Source organism: Dysidea avara, chromosome 9 (genome assembly GCF_963678975.1).
Source record: "Dysidea avara chromosome 9, odDysAvar1.4, whole genome shotgun sequence".
NCBI lineage: Eukaryota > Metazoa > Porifera > Demospongiae > Dictyoceratida > Dysideidae > Dysidea > Dysidea avara.
Window position 1 is genome coordinate 20,640,750 of NC_089280.1, and position 11,302 is coordinate 20,652,051.

The following is an 11,302-nucleotide window of genomic DNA, read 5'->3' on the forward strand; positions in this document are numbered from 1 at the left end:
GTTGGTGAATACAAATGGTTGAATTACAATGTATTGTCAATCATAGTCTTCAATGTATGTGGTGCTGCCTGCCAAACTAACGATGTATCAATTGTATATCAGTACCCAATTGATTGTAATTCATAACAATCTACTATACACTGTATGATTTCACCATTACTTAACTAATGAGACACATTGTATGACTTTTTGTTAAATCAAATGAATACAGAGTACATGAAACCTGAAGAAAATATACAAGTGTACAAAATGTTGTGTAGAATGAAGTCCATATCAAATCAATGCCACACTGAGCTGTTCTTATTATTTTAGCATTTCCAATAACATTTTCCTTGTTTCCTACAGCTGTACTGGCTGCTGTAGGAGCTACACACATTGTAGTAATAACTGAAATAAGATGAACAGCAAGACTTCCTTTCTCTCTGTGCTACACAGTAACACCGGCTCCTATCCAGATATGTGCCATAGGGACATTGACGACTGCAAACACACTGACACTTGTAGGGATCAAGCTTGTAATAACGAGGACACTTGCGATCACATGAACATGAACATTTGCCATAGTCAAGGCTGTAATACTGGGGACACCTACGGTCACACACACATTGACATTTGTATGGATCTAGCCTGTAATAAGGAGGACACTTGCGGTTGCAGGTACACGAGCACTTGCCATAATCAAGACTGTAGTACTGAGGGCATTTACGAGCACATATGCATTTGCAGCTGTCCCAATCATAATAGTATGGACTTTTGCATCTGGAGTAACTGCTGTATTTACATTTTCTTCCATAGTCATCTTTATAAGTAGCTTCTGAAACCTGCTGAAGAACAATAATATAGGCTTAGGTTAAAGTATAGGATAATACTTACCCAAATGCAGCAGAAGACAGCAACAATCATCACCGCAGCTTGCATTGCACCAGCCATATTGCACTGTACCAACAAGAGTTATAAACCCTTTTACCAGTGTACATGCATTCTACACAGAGCATACGGCTTTTATAGATCACAAGAGATGGGGCTTCATAACAAACCATAGATATGCAGGAAATATTTGTTGCTAAACAGTCACTCCATTTAGGACTGTGATATTACATGACAACATGTTGTGTTCAGGTGTGTACATGGTTTTATTTACTATAAGACAACTCCTTGATTTCAAAATCCTAATGTGATTTCTGTGTTTCACTGAAATGTTCCTATCCTTCCAGCTCTTTAACCACTAGTAGCCAGTGCTATAACATGATGTCATGTTTGTTGGTGTTGTGAGTGCATTAGGTTTATAAATTTGATTTGGTGTCAGGCAACTCCTTGATTTCAACATCATTATTGTGATACTGGCTGGTTTCATTAAAGTGCCCCTAACCCTTGCAATTGGCAGTCCCGACAGGGTACTAACTACCAATCTAATCACTGTAAAGCTGAGTAGAAGTTTCTAATGCCTTATTTTAATTATAATTATTCCAGTTGTAATATGGCTGATTTTCTGACATCCAGTCACATGACTCACATTTCTTATAGTGATGAAAATGTTTGGGATGCGTATGTATGTATGTATGTGTATGTATGTACAGACAGAGGCAAGAGATCATAACTGACATATTGAGGTTTCTATACATAATATATGTCACACTATCTAATAAGCCTTTCAATATAATATCTGCTAGGACCAAGCTCATTACATTCTATAGTTTTGCCATTTTGTGGCACTTTAGCTATAAGTGTGTAGTGAATGTGTGAATCTATGTGCATAATGCCATTGGTATACAGTTGTGTACTTAAACACATTGACATTGCTCAATGCTTTTGTCAGGGAATATTGTGTTTAGTTTTCTTAACTGCACCTGTTGTTTTTGTTTTGGTTCAAGGATTGGCATATTGAACTAAACTAATAATATAATTATGTAGTTATAATAAAATTGGCATATAAACTCAGACTAATATGATTATATACACTCAGTTTAATAGTGTATAGAAACCTTATATGCTTTTCAAAGGTAATAACAGAACAATTATATATAATAGAAGATAATAAATGAATTCAGGTTTCATCTGGTATGAGTAAAGCTAGAATTTCAACATCTAGTGGTATTCTGCAGGTATCCTTATAATAGAATAACAATTTTGAAACTGCCTACAAGTAGCTATACGTATACATAGATTTTAAGTAGCTACACCAGGCAATCAATCAAATAACATGGATAGTTACTCACATGTAAATTCTTTAATAGTATTAGTTCAGATTTAAGATATTTTCATACTGCATGGCTACAGCTGATTATAATGTACAAAATAATAATAATTACCGGCTTAGTTAGGTCACTGCAGTATTAAGATAAATAAAAGTCTAGTTGACTTTTACTGAAATAGTCCAATAACTTGTGGAGGGAGGTCATTCCATTCTCTTATTGTTCTAGGGAAGAAACTATATTAATGCAGGCATCATTCTGACATGTGTGAAGTGTTAGGGATTGATGGTGATTTGTGGAATGGGGATAAAGTAACTAGGAAATTTTAGAGCCATAATACCTTTTACAAAGATGTTTTAGCATGGGGGCATGGGCCAATTAAGAGTACACTATATAGCATGATGGTACGTAACACTATGACTGTAATGATAGTCATTGAATATTAGAGCTCTCCTGTGAATATGTTTCTAATTTTGTATGTGTTTAGCCAATATAAAAGCAGAGTTTGATATCAAACAGCTGTAGCTTGTAGTTATATTTGATAAGGGATTTCTTTAAGCTTAAGGGGGCAAGCAACCATGTCCTATGGCTTCCATGAATAAAGTTATGTGTTTTATATGAAGCTGTAAAACCGCCACAGATATTGTTCTCCACCTGATGAATAACACATGTTGTAGTTGAGACATTAAACATCTGTTTAGAGCAAATCTGATTGAAATCCTATAAATTATGTGCAAATTATGGCATGGTTACAAAACAATGGAATTTTAGCACTAAAATCAATTCTCCTCCAACAGCTAATTGTGAAACTCCCCAAAAATTCTTATAGTAACATTATCTTTAAAAGTATGGAAACAAATTTTTAGGAATGACTGCTATGGCTTCAACAGAGAAGAGTACTGTTTTTCATAGAAAATTTAGAGAGTTCAATAGCTCAATTGATAAAATACTTCGAAAACTTACTTCCGTACTTTTGTTACAAACATACTTGGGTAGCAGCTAGATGACAAAGTTTAAGAAGCGTAGAATTAAAACTGTGAGACTAGATCCAAAATTTGTGGAATTATCATTCTTTAGGTCTAAAATACTAAACTGAGTCTTAAAGTTAGTACTTCTAACTGGAGATGGTGATTTTAATTATCACAAACACATCTGATACAAAAGGGGACGGAAAGCAAGCACAGATCAATGAAACTAAGACTTTACATGTGAAGCCATAGGAATTAGTAGTGTGCCCCCTCAATTGACAATAGAACAATTATTATTTTGTTAATTTGATTGCTCTATACCAAATTAACAAATTATATGATTAAACAACTTGTTTTGTTTCTGTACATGACACATTTTCAGATAATTTTGTTTATAATAACACAATTAGCTAGTGGGGTCATGTATTGAAATTGTTATAGGTGTACATGTAATTCGGACTTGTTGTAAATAAAAATTATTACGAGGACTAAAGGAGCCAGGTCAAATGGTCATGCATATGCTTGACCTGAGTTTCTTAAGAGTATGATACACAATAATATTGGTGAACTTCCTCACTAGCATGCATGTCTGTATCAAATGTACATTAATTTTCAAGAGCTATAGGACAATATATACAAAAGCAATAATAAACGTATACATTTATGTATGCACACATGCATAACTTCTATTTAGGTAACTCTTTGAAATTCATATCTCTGTCATATTACTCTACCATGGCATAGGATAGGATCAGACAAATGCAACTGCTTGAAGTTTCTTAGTTTACTAGAGTGGTATATCCCCAGTATATGGAACAGTTAATTGTTTGTTATTTTAGTAGTTTTTCAGTAAACCTGCATTCACTGATGTTTTACTGAGAGTTTAAAACTTAGTAAAACAATTATGTTCCATATACTTAAAGTTACTGACATTTTACTATCAGTATAACTGGATACAACTACAGTAAAGCAGCTTAACAACTTAGTAAACTAAGAACTTTCAAGCAGTGTGCATGCTCACATGCGTGCTCACACACACACTCATTCTTTCATGTGTGCATATGCATTATGTACAGATCAAGTACCATTAAAAATGTGTGGCTAATCTATTGTCTAGCTATGGTCAAATGCATAGATGGAGTTGTGTGTTTGTGTTTGTTTGTGTAGACTGATTGGTATGAAGAGTGGACACGTGTGCTTTGATTCCAGAGGGTCGAGTATAGCTACAAAGATGCCAAATTTCAAAATGGTTTGTAGGCTAGCTAATTTCATTTCTGAGATATGGTTTTTGAGGAATCAGTTCCCAAAATGGTTTAACAGGAACGTACTATAGCACCATGATCATGAGTTACATGTTTGTGACTCCCTATAGTCACAGGCTTCTCACAGGTCCCTAGTGGGCCGGGTAGCATTTACAGAATTAAGAATGAGTAGTGCACAGGTGTCCCACTGTTGCAGCATGGATAGGTGTGACCATGCATAATTATGACAGTTGAAGGTTTATCTTTTAGAGAGTGTGTGTATTCATGTTTGTAACACATAATAATAATAGTTGAAGGCCTGTCTACTATCATGTTCGGTGCATGGAGCCAGATCAGGTCTGTACCACACATCAATGCATTGTAGATATGTACACTGTGACTTTTCTGCTATTGTGGGTATACACTAGCCACATATATGAAGCTGCAGTGTAAGGTGAAGCTAGTACAGGTAAATAAATAAATGCCATTACACTTTGAGTAATCTATGCACTCTAAAAGAGCTGTTACAATATATTTGGATCCCCCCCCCCCAAAAAAAAAAAAATTGGACCCCCTGGTCCACTTTTTCTTGAAATAGTTGAACCCCTCTGAAATATTTGAACCCCTCTGAAATATTTTAGCCCCTACAAAATTTATTATTAACATGATTTGCATGCATTCCAAGGGGGATCCAGATATTTTCAGCTGAAATAATTGATCTCCCCATCTATATTATCCTTGCCCTTAACTGTTGCATTCAGCTAACCATACCAGTTTCTTTTATTATGAAAAGTGACAATCATAAAGTGTCTAACTATACTATTTCTCTTATGGGCTGCCTCTGCATGCCGACACTTTGCCCACTGCTGTCAGTTTTCAACATTGATCCATGCAATGTGATGCAAAGTGCTTACTATGTAATTCCACCTGTCTTACTACAGCAAAATTAATGTTTAAAATGGTTGTTTGAAGTCAGCAGAGATACACTTACCATCACAATAAAGTGCTACATATATTCTAGCTACAAAACTCATTAAAATGTTTGTTAATTTTTTAATAAATGCAGACCTACAGAACTTCTGAGCTAGTTATATTGAAGCACCTTAAGCAACAATTCCAATATCCATACTAACAACGTGCTATTGCCCAAATATTATTCAGTTCACTGCTATGAAAATGTGATGGTAGAATTGACTTGTCCTCTGGACTTTGTACATCATATACAATCAGCCCTTTCCAGAAAATAATTCAAAGTAGAGTACTTGCAATTGCTGCAGAGATTCTAATTCAAAAATAGCTATTAAGTTATAATTACTATGAGGCAATTGGAATTACATTGGCCACTATCACCCAGTCTCCTTGAACAATCTGCTGGATTAACAGCTTCTTTCATGTTGTTTGTCAAGAAGATGTTGAATGATGCTGCCTATATAATAGATTTCATCTTCTGAAAGAATTTTCATCGCTAAATTATGCAAAGAGTGGGTGGACTCAGCCAACCATACTGCAGGGGCGGATATAGGATTTTTAAAAGGGGAGGCTAAGCTTAACAGGGATATAGGCAACTAGCCAGACGTTAAAAGATACCAAGCCTTCTCACAAGGCCCTATAGTGTTAAGATTCGGCATGTGTATATAGTATCCATGGTCAACTTAACTATTTGGAATATTGACTAGCACACTAGGCAATCTAGACATGCTCCCAGGAAATTTTTGAAAATTAGGCCCTCTAAAGGTATTGTTTTTAGCAGTTTTTCAGTGGAAAATAATGGTTTTTATATCATTAAAAATTACTTTTCCATTAAACCAAGACTGATTGCAATATGCATTGAGTAGCTATCATGCATGCATGATAATCTTTTCATTTGTAGCTACCAAGCTTTTAGATAAAGCTATATAGCTATATGCCATAATGCATCAGCTACTCTTAGCCTTGCTCTAATCAGCTAAATCTGTGAGGTAGAAACATGTGTAGCTAATAGTAGTGTTGTTGAACGTCACGATTATCAGTATGCATGCTCCTTAGCCTATAAACTTTGTTAGCCATACCACCAATAAAGTGTACTGAAAAGCAGAATGCAGTAAAGGGTACTAGTACCTATTAGCTAGTCCACTGGCAATCCTTAGCAAAGTGCAACTATATTTGCATTTATGGGCTTTCTGAATTTGCTGTCGTGATAGTCACTTATTTCTAGATCTGCCAGGTTAGAAAGACTGATCTATAGCTAGCAACAATTGCCAGCACCATAACCCACAACATGGGGTCATATCAGAAGGTAACTGTTACATATTTTACATTCATAGACAAAAGTGGGTGAATATGCTATATAGCTGCCTTATGAGACTGTAAATTACCAAAAGACTACAGTTTGCTAAATGGCTGAGTTGGTAGCTAAATATTATACTGAAGCTGATAACTCTAACCAATTAAACCAACTAACCTTTTGAATCATATAATTCATTTTAAAATATAAAAACCACACTAATCACCTCTTATAGCTACAGTGGAAGACACTGCTAATTATCGAAATAAAACAAAACTCACAATTAAACTTGACACAATCAAAACCTGTTTCATAGAAGAACTCTTGAGGAAAAAGAAGCTATACTCTCCTGGAACAGAGATGAATAATAGATATAGTTACTTAGACATTATTTAATTGGTAGCGATGCATAGTTCCTGAAATAAGTCTGCTTTTGATACACATAGAAGATTTAAGGTTTTATTAGCCAAGTACTAACTTGGAAAGGAAAGGGGGGCTACAGCCCCCTTAGCCCTCCTAAAGTTATTATCATATCAAGCTTAAACTTTGCCAGAACATGCATTTGGTCAAGTAGATTATAAACAGGAGTTCAAAAAAATGCACAATTGTGTCAGGTCATCACTGATCTGGTTACAAAATAATGTAAACAACCAAGTATAAGTTTGAAGTAGTACAGTGGTCCTCTCCATTATCCAGTCACTGATTATCCGAATGATCTGTTATCCAAACTGTATAAGTGACTGTTCTATTACACCATTTTGCCTAAAGTGTATGTTCTGTTAGAGTATTTTAATTCTGTATACAAATCCGCCCCTAAATTACTTAATATAATAACTGTATTTTACTGATGTATCGAAATTTTATTCTAACCACACCATGCCCACACAGGTCCTTTACATTGTGGTCCTGTTTGGTCACATGCATCCAAAAATTTACCCGTTATTTAATTCTTTTTTTTGTATTTGTACACATTCAGCATCATTAATTGTGACCGGATTTGTGAATGGTACCTTTTCCACACATTTTACATGTAAGCAAACAAAATCTTATAGTTCAAAACAACAGGTCAAAATTTGTGTGTGAAAAAGGTATCGTATTTGCAATGATGGCATCATTTATCAATGATGGTTTATTCCCTTATATGTGCTGTGGGAGTATGGGAAACAAATAATTTCTTATGAAATGTTTTATTCCCCCTTCTATTGACTTCATTGACTGTAGGGGATTTCATTTAAATCCCCTTTTAAAGGTAAGGTTATTCAAGTGATATAAGCTACACAAAATGTAATTGTTATTGAAATCATGATCAGACAAACGTACACTCATGTAAATAAAAGATATACTCCAACCCCATGCATGCAAAAGCAGCCAATTAATAATAATAGTGAATTTTTGATATAACTAAAAGTACATATCCCAGTGTAGTGGTCATACATCAGTATATAGGTATAGCAACAGCTAGCTATATGTTATGAAACTTAAATGAATTTTGAATTCTTGTATGTGGTATAAATAGTGAAGAGCAACAATATATAGTGCTTGAGGTGACTGTGATTTTATACAATAATCATTAGTATACACTACTTGAAGGTTCTTTGTTTACCAGGGGTGGATCCAGGAGCTGGCAAGGGGAGGGGCACAAATAGGCTAAGTTGTAGGTGGTTGGGGAGAGCCAGATTAGTTGCTGCATTTTTGAAGCAGCAAATAATCACCTCTTAGTAGTGCCATTTTGGCCTTTGCAGATGGTTGTGAAGTCTTAAAAGCTGTTTTAAAGGCTCTGAATGTCTTAAGCAACAGCAATACGATAATTATTTTAGAGGCGCTTAATATGCACAAAAGCCGTGCTGGGTGACTTTCACTGTGACAGCTAGCTTGACTTTAATGCTTTAGTTTCAGACAAATTTGTAATAAATGCTAGTAAAATGTGCATATTTTCATGAGTTTTATAAAAAACTGATCTTGGCCTGACAAAGTTTCCACCAGGGGTGAGGGGGGGGGGGGGGGGGATTTGCCCCAAATGCCCGATCCTGGATCCGCCATTGGTTTACTATGTTGCTTTACTGTAGTTGTACCCAGTTATAGCTATCGTAAAATATCAGTATATGTATGGAACATATTGTTTCACTAAGTTTAAACTCTCAGTAAAATATCAGTGAATGTAGGTTTACTGAAAAGCTACTAAAAGAGTAAACTATAAACTGTTCCCTATACTGGGGATATACCATTCTAGTAAACTAAGAAATTAAACATTAAGCAGTGATACCAGGAACAAAGAGCTGAGCTTTGATGTTCACCAGTTCTGCAGTATAGACACTATAATATTATATTGGTACAGTTTTAGCTAAGAGTGTATTATTGTCGATTCTTTGTTAAATGAAAATGAATACAGGCCATAATGTGAAATGTGCAAAGGTGGTGTATAACAAAGTCCATATTAAATCAATCCCATAATGAGCTGCAATCAGCTGTTCTTATTTAGCATTCCCAATAACAATTGCCTTGTTTCCTTTAGCTGTACTGACTGCTGTAGGAGCTGCACACCTTGTAATAACTGAGATAAGATGAACAGCAAGACTTCCTTTCTCCCTGTGCTATGCAGTAAAATCAGCTTCTGTCCTGATATGTACCATAATGACATTGACGATTGCAAACACACTGACACTTGTAGGGATCAAGCTTGTAATAAGGAGGACACTTTAGATCACATGAACATTTGCCATAATCAAGGCTGTAATACTGGGGACACCTGCAGTCACATGGCATTTGTATGGATCTAGCCTGTAATAAAGAGGACACTTGTGGTTGCACATGTACAATCAAGTCTGTAGTATTGATGTACAATCAAGTCCGCTGTAGTTTTGAGAGTATTTTCAATCACAAATAGTAAAGTCTTTTGTTTATTTTATTAAGGCTTTACAGCACAAGTGCTGAAGGTCTGTAGGACACCTGGTTCTATGGGTGTTACATAAAGTATGTTTGAAAAGATGCAGAAAGGAGAAAAAAATACATGACTGGACCTGGGCAGCCTCAAACCTGCAGCCATCTGATTTCTATAGTATAACCTTGGGACTAATCAGTACATCATTGTGTACTATACAACTGTATGCTACATAGCACAGTAGTATAATGTATACGTAGGTATTTTTACACTATATAACAGACTCTTTTGCTATGTGAGTAAACAATACGAGTGGCTATAAAATTTCCCTCTTGGGTGCACCAGCACTATTAGTGTTGCCAGTGAGGTGTATCATCAGGATATATAAAACAACTAAATGGTAAGATTAATACCATAATAGCTTCTTTGTTGTAAAATAATTTCTTATGCAAAAATCATATGAAAATTTCCTCAATAATTTCTGATACGAAAATAATTATTATGGAATGCTCTAATAGAGCAGTCATTCACGTAAATCATAATATGAAAGTTAAAATGTCATAACAGACCTAAATATTCCTGGGGAGTATGACCCCAAACCCCAGAATGGCATCCAAATCTGCACTGTGTAATTTCATTTCCAAAGTTACCCATCCCCCACTCAGGCTTGCTGCATGTTAACAGCATAAGGGTGAGGAAATCAACAATTTTTTGGCTTCTTTTATAGTTGTTTATTTAGAGAAAGTCTAATTTTTGACCTGTTTGCTCGCCAATCTCATATATGGTAGTACAGCATAGTGTAAATATTGTAACAGTTTACATATTTGGTGTACTCCCAATTAACATGTGACAAAATTATATTGATGATAAACCTATTATGCTGGGGAGTCTAGTTTCTAAGCATTTGCTTGAGTTTTTAAAAGTACGTTCAGTTACTGCATGTCATGGATAGTGTAGTATTTGATTGCAATCTTATGGACTTGGTCCACCCTGTTATGTCTACACAGAATGCAATTTTAGATGACACGATAGTGTCACATGAATAGACAATTGCAAGATTCAAAAAGACGCGTGCAGAAACACACAGTATATCACAGCAAACAAATCTACGTACCCGGTTGTAAGATCATGAAATATATAGTAAACAGACTGAAACAGTGAATTGTCCATGTGGTTACTTCAGAGCTTATGATCCTCCATGCAAACTATAGTTTACTACTGATATTGTATCAAGATAATCTATTTTAAAGTGCATGGTGGTATAGCTCTGTGGTGCAGCTGTATTTGTAAGAAATGATGTACTTTACTTCTTGAGATCCACAACCAATTCCTACATGTTTGAGAAGCCTTAAACCATATTCCGACATTTTAATATGCCACATAGTGATATTACAGCATGCAGATGTTTGTACCCAGGAAAGGTTTGCAGACAAATGCAAAGCAAATGCTTGAAAAGCCACAGCCATCTTGTTGTAAAGTAGCACATCTCCTTGTGGCTCAAACATTATTAGTTTGCTTAGGTGCTGGTATTGAACACATTTTCTAAAATATTGAGGCAATTTTGAAAAAAAGATTATGTTACCAACTCTTTTCCAATATTCTAGCCTAACTTGCTTTCAAGGGGAAAAAGCAAGAATGTGTGTTTGGTGGCAATTGTAGTCATCCAAGAAAACTGTCTAGATTCTAGACAATTTCATAGTTTCCAGCATGTGAAAGATTAATTTTAGTATTGCCTTTTTGATGACCTGGAAGGGTAGGTT

At 35.3% G+C, this 11,302-nt stretch overlaps 1 long non-coding RNA gene across 1 annotated transcript; it reads right to left on the reverse strand.

The window, feature by feature from the left end:
* Positions 1-160: 160 nt before the first annotated feature.
* On the reverse strand, positions 161-976 carry LOC136265893 (uncharacterized). Its single transcript, XR_010705792.1, has 2 exons — positions 874-976; positions 161-824 (listed from the first exon to the last, which is right to left on the reverse strand). It is a non-coding gene; the product is annotated as an uncharacterized lncRNA (long non-coding RNA).
* Between the last annotated feature and the right edge of the window lie 10,326 nt (positions 977-11,302).